The sequence below is a fragment of the Gallus gallus genome, chromosome 3, assembly GCF_016699485.2.
Source record: "Gallus gallus isolate bGalGal1 chromosome 3, bGalGal1.mat.broiler.GRCg7b, whole genome shotgun sequence".
Lineage (NCBI taxonomy): Eukaryota > Metazoa > Chordata > Aves > Galliformes > Phasianidae > Gallus > Gallus gallus.
The window spans coordinates 72,621,455-72,638,203 of NC_052534.1; the positions used below are offsets into that span (position 1 = coordinate 72,621,455).

The following is a 16,749-nucleotide window of genomic DNA, read 5'->3' on the forward strand; positions in this document are numbered from 1 at the left end:
ACACATATATATGACATTTATGTGGTATTTGAAAGATGTTTTTTAGATTCACTGAAATGTGTCATATCAATTCTACTTTATGGACTATGCGTCTATATCCTTACATCAGTATGTAAGTGTATGTATATACACATGCATGTCTGCTTATGAAAATACTCCCCAAACTGGTGGATGGAGGCAGAAGCAGTGGATCTAATGAGATAAGCTGCTGCTTCGCAGTATGACACTGAGCAGGTGTGGATGGCAATGGAGCAGCTACTGCTGCCACATGGACACTTACTGGGAGAGAAACAGAGCACTGAATTCAGTGAGGCACCAAGCAGGAGGGATAGGTAGAAAGAGGAGAGGAAAAATGAAGATGGGGTTATTGTGTATAAGAAATAAAATCTTTTTCTTTCTTATGCCTTAAACTTTTTATCAAGGAGGACATGAAAGAGAGTACTGATCTCAAACAGTTCCCTTAGAAAGATGCACAGCGCCTGGCTGAATCCTGCAATCCCAAAAATCATTTACAGCATGAGAGTTCTGTAATGTATCTGGAGATCTGAAGTTTCCTTTAGGGTTTTGGAAAAAATACAGCAAGGAAGAGAAGGCAGTTGCTCATACAAGAATGCTGATATATGTGTCCATGACATGCCAGTAGGGTGGATTTACTCAAGAATTGTTCCCTATATGCAAACGAGTGTATCTACTGGGTAGCTAACGTGAATAGAAAGCCTTAAAGATACAGAATTCTTAAAACCCATTTTATTTTTCATTTCTACTCTGCCCATTTTTGCACTTTCCATGTCAGCAGTGATTATCAGCTTCATTTTAATTACCAGTGAATATCCTTCAAATTTACTGCTCTTTCAGGTTTTGGGTCAATAAATATAACAACTGTTTACAACCAGCTATTTCTAGTGGATTGACTTTAGCTGCTAATACAAAGGTCTAAAATTTTTTAAATGAACCAAATGAAATATATTCCTAAGGACATTTTAGAATAAGCTCTTTAAATGTTTCAGCAAAAGAAAAAAAAAAAAGTTATTTATTTGTTTATTTATTTCCCGCATATATTCTGTTCATTTTGTGAGTTATTCTGTTCAGGCTCTTATGTCATGCCTGACACCTTAGCACCTGGCTTTGCTACTTATCGTTATGGAATTGTGCTCTGCAATGCAAAAAAGGAGGATTAAAGTTTAAGCAGGATATTCAAGGAAGGTGGCCTGAATGAATCCACGTTTCTTCACAGAAGTAATGGTGGAAACATCTAAAGGGTACTTTGTTGCCCGAATCAGCTCATACTTATACAGAAATACAGGTACACACGGCAACTTATAATTGGTTAGCACACAGAAATCGCACATCTTGCTCGTTAGCTATTGGTACAGCATTAATCATCACACGGCTTTTTTCACTGTTCTTCGCATTCCACTGTCTTGATCTCTTCCCAGGATAGCTACCCCTTTATCTTAACTGAAGCCTCAGTTTTTCTTCCTGCTTTGACAGCTTCAAGGTCTCATAGCCTGGGTTGTGCACATAGCACTTGAGCTCACAAATTCTTGCTCCCTGAGCCACCCTCCTACAGGATATGTTTGAATTTATTCTGCTTCAACTATTGTGTTCTTTTGTTCTATATGAGAATGAGAGAAGGATGACCTGAGTACACTCACCTGCTTTACTTCCTTAATGCTCCCAAGTCTAGGTGCCTGGCTGGGAAAATGTAACTTTAGGAGAGTCCAGCTTTTGTGCAGCTTCAGTCTCTTATTGACAAGCTTTATCATAGAATGTTCAGCAATAGAAAGGATTTCTTTTGCAGAGCTCCTGCAGACTGATTTACCACTAGAGAAAGTATGGCCAAGACAGAACAAGGAAGACATTGTAGGAAAATTTATGAAGACAAGAGGAGACTTTTTTACTCCTGCTTTGGTGTTCATTATGGGATAATCAGCAGGTAGCAGCTAATGTGTGCTACATAGTAAATAAATACACCATATGTAATATACTCTGTGAATTAATTTTGCTTCCTTTAAACTACAACAACTAGAACAAAAATAAAAATAAAGAAATAATAATAATTAAATAGTTTCAAATTATTAGAATCTAGAAACATACATTAGAAACCAGGGGTAAAAAAATCTATCTGTGAGTCATTGCTACCTTATGTCAATCCTTTTGAGCATGCATTTAAAGTGAATTCATGATTTATTTCTTGGATGGTGAAGGAGCAGCAGATACTGAAGCTATAGTTGCTGCTAGCACCTGGCAGGAAAACATACACAGCCCGTTATAAAAAGGAAGACCCTTTACAAAGCTTGAGAACCATTTCAGGCTGTGGTGGGAGCTCTGGCTGTTTTGTGAGCCCTGTTGCTGAGTGCAGGTAGGGTTCATGTTGCAGGATCCACAAGGTTCCTTCATGTTGGTTTGGATCCGAATTCACTCAAGAAGCTCTGGAGTAATTTTGAAACAAAGCCTCTTTCTCAAATTACTTCTCTTTTGAAAGGAAATTAGTTTGTACACTTCTAAATCTCTCTAAGGACCGAACGAACACTAGTAAGGACAGACAAACAGGGATCCCTACGTGTTTCAAAATTGCAGTATGGCTCCCAAGCAGATCTAATGCAGGCAACCAGCACAGCAACAAAGTCACAAGTGTGATTAACTATGGTTGATTTTTTTTAATTTTTTAATTCTTTTTCTGTCTCAGCAGTAGAATGTGCCAAGACTTGGTATATTTGCCAAAGAGTCGGAAATAAACTTGCATAGCTATATGCCTAGAGATATAGTAGCATATTTAGCATATCTGTGAGCTCTTTCTATGACAGTTTGTAGCTTTGTAGCTCCTGGTGAGCTCTTAATGACATCTGTTACTAACAGTAAATACAACAGGAGAAACACTACGTTTACACATCAGAGAAAAAGTGCTTTTAAAAATTGAGCTACTTTGGATTTTCAGAGGTATATCCATGTGGAAAAGACATTTTCCAGATTACAAATAATATAATATATCTTTAGAATGTATTTTCAACATAATAGGAACTCATGAAACATTTAGAAATGTTGGTATAGCTTAGAGGAAGTCTTCCTGCTTCAAGCTACCTTTTTGAATGCCAAGCAAACATTCATTCAATGCCCGTGGGATACGTATTTAAACAGAAAGCAAAAGATCACTTAACAGAACTCATGTATGATTGACAAATAATGGAATTTGATTGTGTTTCTGTGTTATTTAAGATGATAACAAATGAAATGTGTGCATCGGGAAAAAACTCGTTTCAAATAGATGACCTTTACTTGCTGATAAAAGTAAAATGTAACAAATTACTTCTCAACCACTCTGAAACTACCCTATTATGCTGAAGTGAATGGTAAGTATTTCACCAGGAAGTTTTAACAAGTTCACAAAGATTTTTTTCTTTTCTTTTTTCTTTTTTTTTTTTTTGAACTGAGAATAAAATATGATAATCTCCCAGGAGACTTTTGGAAAGATACTTTAAATTGTCATTTTGTGCAAGGAAGCAAGACGGAGTTCTACAAAGCTGAAGCGTTGATAGTATGATTGCTCTAGCTAGATTTATTTTTCCACTGGGATTTTACATCACTGCTTTATTTAACTGCAATATATAAAGCAAATTACATAAAAGAGATAGCGTTGAGGCAAATGTAGCACAGAATTTAGATTTGGGATATCCTGATTTACAAAGCTGAAAAACAATAGAATGTTTCCACTGTTACTACTGCTTAAAATACAGAAGTAAGAGTTTTATTTCTTTTACAAATTCCTGCACTGTGTAAGCTGTTGTTCTCTATTAGTGTAGGGAAAACTGAGATTTAGTGGACAGATAACCGTAAACATAAAAAAGTTGACTTCCTACTCATAAAATGACTTTCTTGTTTTCAGTGGACAAGGTGAATTAAATTCTCCTTGTTTCTTACTTACTCTCCATGCATTACTTCAGAAATGTTTTTGGATTCTGATGCATTGAGCATAAACTAAGCTTTTCTCTGTGAAGGTTTAAGGATACATGATCGCAAAATATTAAATAAATTGTGGGTTTTTTTTTTTTTTTTTTTGAGCATTATCACTGCGTAAAAACAAAACCTTTCCTGAGAACACCAATTTTGTAAACACCCTCTCAAGGATATTTTTTGGCAGATTGTGAAAAAATCTTCAGGAAAGCCCATAGATTATTTAACTTCAGCAGAGCTTATTAGGGAGGGAATGGTTTGAAAGACTTCAATTTTGCCCTGATAAAAATGAGAACATTTTCAGCATCATAAAAATTTACAGAGGGCAAGAAACTGTTCTAGCTATCAATCCACTTAATAGCTTTAATCACTGGAGGATATTTCATCCTTTGCAAAATCTGAAGGACATGTACACATTGTTGCATGATGTCAGGATGGGACAGCGTTGCCTCCTGATCTGTACAACTGGGACAACAAAAGAAAAGCAAGGGCAGAAAAAGTGCATCTCACCTTGTTGCAGACATAGACTGAGGGGGAACTAGCTGCTATCAGGAGGCAGTCCAGCAACTGTAGCTGAGGCAGCAGATGCCCAGTAGAGTATCTTTGCTTCCCAGTTGTCCCTAAATTTTTTTTATGTCAGGGTAATTTGAAGAATCCACCTCAAAGAGCTTGAAGCTGTAGCATCCTCATCTACAATATCTCTGACATAGCTTATGAAAATTTCAGTATTCTTTTTGGTCCTATACTAGTCATCTCTACAAACAGCATGGAACACAGTGAGAGCTTCATGGTCTCAGCCTCAAACATCACAATTCCGACTGATAACAGTCTCAGCTCACTCTCTTAACTGCCTATCTTACTTCATTTTTTTCATTGCTATTTCTACCGTTCTCTTTCTTTCTTTCTTTTTCTTTTTTTTTTTTCTTTTTTTTTTTTTTTTCCATCCTTTCACTCTGTTTCAATCTTTACACCATTTGCTTTTGTGGCAAACTCACAGTCTTTCTGTATCTCAGAATTAGCATTAAATATGGTAATCTGGCAGCTCCAGCAATATCCTAACAACTATCTGAACAGTACAAATAGTACTGCCTTTCTCACTTTTTTGTCTTTGTTCTTCACTTAGCTTTTGATGTTTTCTATGCATTTTCAGTGTATTTTAAGGCTGATCGGCAGAATTTTGAGTGTTCTTGGTAGGGTATAATGTGTTAATCAAACAGTAATTACTACATAAATTGAAAGTGATGGAATAAAGACCCAGGAGAAGATCAGGAGGAAAGCATTTCTTTCTGGTAGTATGCTCCAGTGAGAGAGGGAAAATATTATGAGTATCTAACTTCCTAGATAAGGAACTGGAAACTTTAGGACTATGCTCAGGAAAGATGGGACCTCCAGGCTTGCCCATAGGAAAAACTGCATAATAGAGACTATTGACAGCAGTATTTGGTTGCTAAAGATATTTTATATTACATACAGACATGGAGAACCATGAGCTTTCTGTGTTATTTTCTGTGCAGAATTAATTCCTCACCTACAAGTGTGTACCTAATTAAGAGAGCTACTGTGACTTTCAGGGAGACGTGGTACAGGATGTGTTGCTTCCCTGACACTTCCTGCAGACTTCTTACTTAATTTTACATGCATTCCATACCAGCCTCACACTGCTTATTACTCATTACCAGAGTTACTCCTTGTTCCCCAGCAGCAGACACTCCAAATTAAAAATGTCTGCAGAACCTAAATCACTGGTGCTTTCAGGTGAAACCTCTGTCCGACTAATCAGCATAAATTAAAATCCCATGAATTTGCTTATAACAGTGGTGTTTTGCATACATTTTCTGGACCTATGACTGCAGGCTTTGTATACAAGACTATGTAAATGCCTCATTGGAAATGAGAGGCCTTATGTTTCTCCAACTGTGTTCCTCTCTGCATGCTTCCAGCCCCACTTCCCTCCCCGCTCTGCTTCTCAAGCCTTCTGGAAGATTTTGGATGCAGGTGACAGCGCTGACAACAACTGATACCACTCTGAGCCACCAGGTCACTATTTCCCATGTTCTCCATATGTCAGTTCTGGAGCCCTGTACTGTCTCAACATCCAGCCAGCAAAGGTCTTGTACTCTTGTTTACTGAAGCTGCATACCGTGCCTCATATTTAACATGTTTTTACCTTACCAGTTGGGAATTACTGTTCTTAGAGTTTCTCTGGTTTTTGACCACAGTCCAGATATGATCAGTAAGCCATCAAGATCTATATACTCCAAACCGATCATGCCATAATGCCATATAAAACAGCATAATAAACAAATGATAAAGAAAGCTAATAGTAAATTGAACATAGGAGACTGAAGTCACTCTTGCTTTAGCTGCAGATGAGAAAATCACTTAGATCCAGTAGGGAGGCTTAATAAATAAATGATATGTAGACAATTCTTTGCCCTCTTTCTTTTGATGTTAATGGAAAAGCCTCCTAAGCAGAGTGATTACAAATGGAGGGTTGAGAAAAGATAATAGAAGTACTTTCTTCTAAGTGCAAAAGGATATCCTGCAAATTTGGGTTTTCCTGGTCCTCAGTCATCAGCATACTCCCTCTTGCTTTGCGTCTTGCTGTTGTCACTCCCTGCATAGTAAGTCCCACTTTCTCTGTAGTAATGTATTAGATGCTGCTATTGTGTGTCATAAGTCTGAAGGTATATATCCATTGTTAAAAAAGAGTATAAAACCCAGTATTTGAATGGCATTTCCACAGCTCGACTAACACTCTGTCACTGTCATTTCAGCATCCTAATTACATCAACATTGTCCTTTGTGACTCATACTGCAGATTTCCAATCAAAATGTCTCTGATGAGGGAAGCAGCATTATGGCAATCAAGCAGCAGAACAACATCTCTAAATAATTCCAGCTTGTTCAACATCCAGCTACAGTGTAGGAAGGTGATCTGAACAGCTAAATATGTCAGAAAAGTACACATCACCCTGTGAAATGCTCTGGCTGAAACTGATGTTCAGAAAACGTTAAATATGGCTGAGAATTGCCCGAGTTTAATGCATCTCACTTGCTGAACCCCATAATGGTTAATAATCATGAAGAGAAGTTGAAAAAATATACTGTGCCTGTTGGTAACCTTCTTGTAGCCTCGCATACATGCATGGAATCACGTAAACAAAATCACACACTGTAGATTTATGGGAAATGTTCTCAGTGTTTTGTTAGTTTTTTCTTAATTTTTATGAAAGTGCATTGGAAGCCTAAACTTGCATCTGCCTTTGGTTCCTGGGCATCACAGCATTGTGAATGCACAAGAACCAGTACTCCTGTTTTCCCAAGGAAATATATTTCTAGGAATTGCAGCTGTAGAGCAAAGCTTTGAAAAGCAACCTGGTGTACCCTCAAAACACAGTACTGATAACAGGAAATCCTATTATGACATTATGAGAAAGCAGTTCCTGAATTTCAATGTCTGTTGCTCCTAATATGGCTTACAGGAATTAATTCTTGTTTGTTCAAGGCAAAAGACTTTTAATATGGGAAGTTTTAAATATTCTCTAACAAATGCTCTCTTTTTTTTTTTTTTCTTCCCTCTTTTGATGCCACAGCATGGACTGGAGTAAAATGTCTGGAGTAAAATTATGCCAAACACACTTGTCTGCAATGCCTCATTAGGAACTGGTATAGCAACTGAGTATGCCCAAAGTACAAAAATGTTTGGGTGATGTCTTCTGCATTCTGGAACTCATCAGAGATGAAGAATGAGTATGGTCTGAGCTGCTGTATTACTGTCACAGAATGACTGCTATAATTCAGAGAAATTTTTCATTGATTCAATACTCCTGTGCTACTTGTAGATTTCAGCTAGACAGTATGTGCTATATTTTTTGCTTTTTTTTTTGTTGTTGTTGTTCTTTTTTTCTCCCAAACTGATCCATGAATATCAGTAGTAGGGTCCCATCCTCTCTGGAGTGCCCCAGGACTGGGACACACAGAAGGCCAGGTACACTCCTTAGGCTTGTCTCTTCCCTGAGAACAGTATACCACTGCTGTCTGTGCAAGATTGCCATTTGGTAGAATAAGCAATGCCTGTGGTTTGCCTGCAGCTCTAAAATCACTGCCGCACTGCTCCAACATGAAGAAAGGTAAAGAACATTTTTATTCTGTGATAGTGGAAAAATTACAGAACTTCTGAGAGAAAGATATGCAGAAGTCAGAAGGAAAACATCTTGTTTCAGAGATACTTATAAATAGTTTAAAATGTCTCGATTCTTATTTTATTTGAAAAATAAATCAAGACTCTTACAGAGCTTTTACTTCTGAAGTACTACTTTACTTTTTGCTCTTGGGCAATACTCCCACTCTAAGAACTGTCTGTACTGATTAAGATGCTGACCACCAGCAAGTCTTTCAGAATGCACACATCCCTCCCATTCACATTTTACTCTCTTCGACAGAACTTCCTCAGATTCTCAAACTTAACACTTAGTTAAGGTATCATTTTTGCCAGTGCTTCTAAAAAAATGCTGGCTGTTAGAGCACAGGTTTGGAAATGACAGTATCTCTAGGGTGTAGCTAGATAGAGTTCTTGCCTGGCCAAACTGCCAACAAGCTTCTTTTTCAAAATAACTGCAGAAAGCATAATGACAGGGATGGTATTTAATTTTGCAATGAAAAAAATGTTTTATCTTAAATAAAATCCTCCCTCTAGACCAACAGGAAGAGTTTTATCTCAGTATAAATTAATTTACATGTTTAACATATCATTTAATACCCTTACATAGAAATACGCTCCTTAGGCTACCATTAAAGAGAATCTACGATCATAGTTTTGGCAGAGACTGGACATGAGAGGAACCAACTAGGAGGATATTTGCAGTTTCAGTGCTGGGTGTCATTTATATTTGCTTTGTTTGAGTGGTGGGACAGGTGATGATGACACTGAGAATTCGGATTTCTATCCTAATTGAATTTCCTCAAATGTAAAATGAAATTAAAGATATGAGCCTTCTTTGTAAAGTGTTCTGAAAGAATGTTCAGGAATTACCATTTAACTAAGATTAGTTCCCTTGTATTGACTGAATCCTCTGATGAGTGAGTGTCTGGGAGCTGTGGCTGCTTTGCGATTGCAAAACAGCACAGATAAGATTTAAGATTGGAAAAATTAAAACCAATGTATGATCTATCAAATTTCTTCTTAATATCAATTTTACATCATCTTACATCTAGCTTTTACTGATGGCAGAAGGAACTCTGACTTGCTTTACTGATAGACCAGTAGTTCCATATCTTCTGATATTGAGGGCTCCTGCCCTCCAAAAAAGCACAAAGTCACTTTACTTCAAAGATGATGTGAGCACATCATCACAGACATTATCTAGCTAAGATGACCTATCCAACCTTTAGCATGGTGTCAGCAAGGTAGGCTGTGCTAATGATACTAAAGACAGCCCACAGCAGGGCTGACTCATTTATCAAGTAAAGCCAGAGCAGTTATACAACAGAGAGCTTATCAGCACAGACATTGTGATAGTCCTTATAAATAATAGTTCATTAAGTTTTCTATTAATTTGTGCAAAAGGACAATGAAGTTAGAATTTTGCTCACATAAGCTGATCACATATTGCATAGCACTTGGCATCTGAAAGACTGCCATGCACTTTTCTGATGGTCATCAAGATTTTTTGTTCTGTTCTTGTATGACTTGAGTACCTGGAAGAAGTGCATAGTCCTAAGATGAGATGAAGAAGGGACAGATGGAATCGAGGCAAACAGAGGAAGAGAGGAGTAGGTAAATACACTCAGAGCTGTTACGTAGTACAGCTATTACTTTCACATTTCCTCTCTTCATATAATGTATCATTGGATCAATAAATATTCTATAAAAAAGCAATATTAGGTGAAGATAAATTTGTCCCAGGGATATGACCCAAACTTTCATTCAGTTGTCTGTGATATAGGAGTAGGTATTATGAGTAGTCTCTGCTAATCTATTCATTTTACAAACTTTTACACACCTTTACAAACAATTCAAGTGCTTTTTAGCTGGCATGGCTCTAAAAACAAATAAATAAACAAATACATAAAATGTAGACTGTGACACAGTTACGCATTAGTTAATAAATATGCATTTATGGAGATCTGTCCTATATCACCCCCTTACTGCATGTTACTATTGAGGTATGTAATCTATTTAAAGAGAATAACAAATCATTATATTGGAAGGGATTATAAAGTTGCTGGTGGTGATGGACTGTGCTTTTCCCAAGGTGGAAGTTTCTCAGATTCCCAGATTATTTCTGCAAACTATCATTTCCAATTCAGAAGTATTTTGTTATCAGATATGAATTACAGTTGTGATTACGGGTAATCCTGTCTGGATTGTAACTTCAAAATCATTCATTGCAAACATGTGAGAACATTCCCTTTGTAAACTCATAGTATTGTTTTATAACTTAGTCATAATGACATTAAGGAGGGGTGAAACCAGTGATTACCGTATATATATATATATGTAGCATATAAATATTGCAGATTTCAATGGTACACATGTATTTTTTTTAGTCTTACAATTTGCATCTCACAATGATAGCCACATTACAGTTTCTTGATTAATACATCTAATGGTTTTAAAACCAAGTATAATTTAAACTACTGTTATCAATCTTGGCTTTCTCACAAAAACCTTCTTTGAAAAATGGAAATAGTACATCTAGCTTGCAGAATGTTTTGCACAGTTCTACAAAGCTCCAAGTAAAAAAGTATGCTCAATGAAATGCATTAGGGTGCTATTTGCAGAGGTGTTAAATGCCTATGTGCTTTAGAAATCTATCACATTTTTTTAAAACTAGCCAAGGCATTTTAATTGGGACTTTGCTATCCTAAAAGGTAGGTATCCGTTCTAAGATGGTAGTATAATCTACTTATATTTAAGAAGAGAGATAAGACATCTTGGTAATTCAGCTCATTCAGCTCATCATAAGATAATTGTGCTGGAGGATAGATGCTTACTTCTCTGACAGAACTTCTTTTTTTATTGTATTTCACTGGATGTATTTTCATTAACCTTCTTTTGGAGTGAGGTCAGTCCTTTCTGGGTTGGAAGAAGGAGAATCAAATCCTAATCCCATCTGCATTTGATTTGGTTTCCTATCTTCTAGGCAAGACACCTAACAACTAAGATGTAACATGGCATTCAGAAATGAGGATCTCTGCCTCCCAGAGTGAAACTTAAATACTTGTCTACTACAGCGGAACCTGAATCTGACCAAGCCACTGTGGTTGAGAAGGTATATGTCCTACTCCTATGATGCATCAAATAACAAAGCAGCTTCATGTGAGGGACAGGAGAAGATGTAAATCTCTGCTTTGGATCTTCAAACCAAACAAATTTTTACTATATCCTGTGGCACTGTAAGTAAACACTTTTAGATACTTGTCAAATAGCTATCCTTCCTCTCTGCCCATGCTGACTCAGCAAGCTCAGGCAAAATTGCTGATGGGGTCCAAATATGCAGGCGACAAAGGTAGAGACCATTTGGATTTCAAAATCCTACAGAGGTGGCCCCTATCAGAAGAGCCCCACCACATCAGAGCAGAGCCAACTCCAGCTGCTCCAATGGGACCCGCTGCTACCAGAGCTGAGACATGAGTGATGTTCGGTGTGCTCCGAGAGAGCAGACTTAAAGAAAAACTGCTACGTAGCAACAGCTGAGAGAGAAGAGTGAGAAATGTGTGAGAACAGGCCTGCAGGCACCAAGGTCAGTGCAGGAGGAGCTCCAGGCAGACAGCAGCAGCTTCCTGCAGCCCAGGAGAGGCTCACGGAGGACACAGCCTTCCCCCCACAGGCACGTCGCTCACGGAAAGAGTGGGTGGGGATGACAGGTGCTTTTAGTATGCTTTTAGCTCTCACTGCTCTAGTCTATTATTGGTTAGAATTAATTTCCTTATACTGAGCCTGTTTTGCCTGTGATGGTAACTAGTCAGTGATCTCCCCACCTTTTTCTGGAAATGCCTATATACCAAATGTTTTGTGTCATTCAGTTAATGTGCTAGGGGAAGTTCCTAAAGTTTCTGGGTACAATTCATTCATTAACATTCAGATGTTTGTTTTTTTTTAAAAAAATACTCTCCTGTTTTTCTAAAAAAAAAAAGCAGTTTTGGGTGCTTCAAAGAGTGCTTTTAATTTTCATAACAACAGGTTTACTAAAAGTGTAATGTAGAATAAATAAAGAATAAAGAGAATGTGAATGATAATTTTTTAGTGCATTGTTATGTTTGAAAACTGAATCCAACTAAGCCCACATATTTTCAATTCTTTGTCTTAATAAAGGTGCTGTGGGTGTATTCTGCTATTTACACCATGAAAACATGGAGAAACATCATGATTATTTCTAGATTTGTGTTTAGATCTCTTCACCCTATAATTGCATGAGAAAACTGCTTGAATGCATTCAATATTAAAATCAGCAAATAGTTTTTTAAGCAGAGAAGGTAATTAACTTCCCCTTTTAACGATGCTTCTAATTTAGATTTTGCATGAGATGCATCGTAAGTGAGAGAGATTTTGCAGGAAAAGACTGTTCTGTGGCTAAAGTACCAAACTCAGAATCAGCAGAATTTGATTCAGTTTACTTCAGCAGATTTCCTGTGTGATCCTAACCAAAGTATTTAATTATTTTTCTCCGCAATTTGTTTGTAACACTGAAATAATGACAGTGAATGTGCTAAGAGGTTGTGAGGATTAATTACTTTACATTTATATCTTCAGATAGACTACAGATAGAATCACGTATGGTGAATGAGTAGTGTTATCTTGCTATTACCAAAATCTAAAAATGTAACCTGGCTATTTTATTGTACAAAAACATTCACTTGTCACATATAGTCTTGCATCTAAAAAAAGAAACATAGTCCTTCTGTTGGCTCTTAAATCCAATTAATGCTCAAATTACTTCCAGAAAAAAAAGGGCAACAATAATGTAAGAGTCTACCTTTGTTGTTCCCACCTGCTAGTTCCACAGAAAAATGAGTGAAGGGTATCTTCCAAATAATATATATGTACCACAGTCTAATTTTAACAACAACCAAGCAAACAAACAGAAAGAAAAAAACCCAATACACACTATATGGAATGCAGGCTTAGAGTGCATGTCCTGGAGATTAAAAAAAAAAAAAAAAAAAAAAAAAACATACTTTCTGCTTCTGGCCAGAGCACATAAGTATGCTTGCAGGCATAGACAAGAATTGTTTTGAAGCTGATGGTATTCTGAAGTACAGGTCTGGACCATAGAGCTGCTGAAGTTGAGTACCACAGGTAGATTGTAAGTTATACAAACCTCTCAGGGAACAGTTAATGAAAAATGCTGCATGCCCTTCAGAAAAACTGCACAGTAATCTTCATGATGTGTAAGTACTGCCATTTTGAATCAACAAGAAATTTCCATCTGATTTCTTTAAAATAGTTTTTTTGGGGGAGATTGGTGGTTTCTTTGAGATCAGTAGATCAGGTTTTTCCTGATCTTATAATTCAGAATCAGGCTCTGTGGAGGATTCAGCTGCCCTCAAGCCATTAATTTTTATTCTATGTGAATAACACGGTGAAATTTTGTGTGAATTTTTCTGGCTGCCTAACGTATGATTCTGTCTTTGAGCAGCAGTCACACAAGAAGCAATGTGCTTCAGAGGTCCTCCTGGCTTTTTTATGTTGTAGAACGAGTGGTGCTCACATTTGCTCATCAAGACTAAGCTTCTTTATGGCAAGCATGTTAAGACTGCTTGTTTATGGCAATGTAGGATATAAGGTTATTCAGAAATATTATTTCCAGGTCTAAGGGTGATACAGTTAAGAGAATTATTAGGAGAGGTTCAAGCCAAAAGTGAAAAACCTTTCCTTCATATTGCATTTATGTAAGTTGGGGTATTTAAAATGAGCTATGTTCACAGAAATTGAGTAAATAAGAAAGGTCACTCTAGACAGTTCATTCTATTAGAATTTTGTTGGGCATCAAGCAGCAAGAACTTTCACAGACTGCTTCTTTCGTATGGTGTATGCTTTCCTTGTAGCATCACTGCAAGATCACAGGTAATTCATGCCTTTTACTCCAACGTAAAAAGAAACGGTGGCTGGTCTCCCATAGCTTATGCAAGTAATCTTTCTTTCAACAGAGACTTCTTGTTTTTTTAATGGATCAAGTGCATTTGTAAACATTTCATATTAAGCTAAAGGCTTGTTGTGGCCTTCTTTTAGTGTCATAATCCTCAGATGGAAGAGTAGCATAGTTAAAATCATAGAACGTCTCTGTCATATATTCTAAATCTCTTGTGTGACTTTGCTAAGAAAGAACGATATGTTGGCTTTCTCTTTTTTTTTTTTTTTTTTGCCCTCCCCCCTAAGTGTTTGCATGACCTTTTTGTTCTCCAAGCTGTCATTCAGGACTACAGTTAAAATAACTTTTCCTTGCACAGATGCTGAGCTGTGAGCAAACCTGGTTTGCTATGTGCCCTGCCTATGATAAGGGGCAGACATTGTTGTGCAGGACTCATCTTAGGATATGGTCACAGGGGTATCAGTCATCCACTCAATGCCTCTATTCCTTTTAATTCTAAGAATGATACACACCACCTTCTTCTAGCTTGTGTTGATCAATCGAACAGGTAGGAAGTTCAGCTTGATAGATGTATCAGATATTTAAAGAAGATGAAGACCTTTGTCCAGTTCAAAGTAATATTCCACACAGTATTGCCAGCAATATCAAGGAAGTGTTTGAATTAACAAAACTATTGAACCCTATATAATCAACAGAACTATGTCAGAAATTTTTAAAGGGCATAACCAAGTTTTCTGATAAGGCTGTTAGTCCTGTTTAATCACTTTAAAAAACCTTACTGTGACCTGACAGGATATACGAAAGGCAGAGAAGTAAGTCCAATAATCAAAAACTATTAGGTAAATTCCTAAGAACAAGAACCCAGAAATGATGATTTCTCAATGAGATTCATTCATTGTAGGGCTAAGGTCTTTCTGACTGATAAAGAGAAAAAAAATAAAAATAAAAAGTTCATGCTTTAGCATGCATAAAACTCTAATAATACTACATTAAAAAAAAAAACCTTTAGCACAGAGAAAAATCTAATGCTGTCATGCAAAATATCTAATAGTAAGTGAAAGTAGGAGATTAAGACAGTTCCCTGTTGTCACATAGCAGAAATAAACTTGCAAATGTAAAGCAGCAATATGTTATTGATATAATGCAGTGATTAAACAACACTGAATCATAAATAAAACTGTAGTTTAACAAGATTCAGTGGAAAAGTACACATGGATATCTACTGCATAGAGGACAATGTCAGACAAAACTCTCATGGAGACCCTCCCATCGAATCAGTAGACTTGCTTTCTAAACTCCTCCTCAGAGGAACATGGGTGCAGCTGGGTCCAAGTTCCGGACTTGATCGACATTTTACGCCTAAAGGAGTATGTACAAAATCAATCCAAAATGCAATTTAGCAAAGTTTGCAAAGCTATTAGTGACTTACTGAAAATCTGTTGTGGGTAAGGAATCTCTCAGCCTTGAGAAGTAATCTTGAGAGGCGTCCCTATTCAAGGGAAGATCTCACATGCAGCCCACTGCCATGCAGGAGAGTTCAACTAGTTCTTGGCTCTGCTATTTATGGTGTAAGACGATTGACTCATATTGCATACCAGCTGTGTTTGGTTCGCGCATGCTCTGTTAGCCATTGGTTATTGTGTAACCAAACGCAGCCATCACAACTGCCACTGGATACTGCTTGAACAAGGATTCTGCTAAATGGACATGTTGAGGAAGTACACTGTCACACCTGCCTGTGTTTAACCTGCTCTGTGGACTCTGCATAGATATATCGTCATGGTAATTAAGTATGAAACATGATTAAATCGGAAATGTTCTACATCCCATCAACAGACTAGGCCCGAACTGTGTAATTTGAACTGGTAAAAGCAAACTGTAGGGTGGTACATCTTGTCTGTACATGTCTTCTCTACCTTCATCACCATCTAAATGACAGTGTCACTAACTAGTGTGTTAAAGGTTATGAGAAGCTCATTGTCAGTCAACTGCCAACATGAACTCAAGACTTAAATTCTGTCAAGGAAATAAGCCATTGCAAACAGGAGATGAAAAGAAAAACACCTAGCAAATAAACAAACAATATATATATCCAGAAGCACAGGTTATGAAAATCTTACTGCAAAGAAAACATGATTAAAATAGTTAAGAAGGCAGGACACAAGTATGAGAGTTTACTTTCTTAGTTCAAATAAAAATTGTATCTTTGCCATTTAGAGTGACATTAGTAACATGAAAAATTATACATAAAATTTATAGTAATAATAAAAAAAAAACAATGATTTTTAGAACAGAATCATAATCTCTTCTATCAAGCTCAAAAAGAATTGTATGCTTTTAGTGAACATTCTTAAACTGTGAAAAACACAACATAAAGAAGAAAAAAATTACAATTTCGTATTATTACCATATTATTGAATGACAACTATGGGTATCACAGCCACTGACCCTGACAGGTGAAACTGTCAAATCTGAACTTTGTAATAAATAGGTAAAAATCCAGATGTGTTGGGTAAACTAAGAATATAAAAAAAACAACATTATTTCTGACTTACAGGTAAAAAAATTAGGAATGCCCTTAGGAGGACAAGTCTCAGATACGTCAGATTTATATGTTTATATTTTTAACATATGACAATTGCATTTAAAGCTCTGAATACACACTTGCAATCTATCAGATTAATGTAACTAAATAAGTGTC

At 36.8% G+C, this 16,749-nt stretch overlaps 1 protein-coding gene across 4 annotated transcripts in view; it reads right to left on the minus strand.

Annotated features, from left to right (window-relative positions):
- FUT9 (fucosyltransferase 9) overlaps nucleotides 1-16,749 on the minus strand; it is a 115,823-nt gene that overhangs the window by 24,829 nt on the left and 74,245 nt on the right. Inside the window, exons 1-2 of one of the 4 annotated variants that reach the window (XM_046939017.1) lie at nucleotides 15,478-15,585; nucleotides 15,272-15,407 (exon numbers count right to left, since the gene is read on the minus strand). The exons of 2 other annotated variants lie outside the window; for them this stretch is intronic. The gene's annotated coding sequence lies outside the window, so the exon portion shown is untranslated. Of the gene's footprint in view, nucleotides 1-15,271; nucleotides 15,408-15,477; nucleotides 15,586-16,749 lie in introns of those variants that run through there. One more of the 4 variants, XM_015284665.4, reaches the window with a different exon arrangement.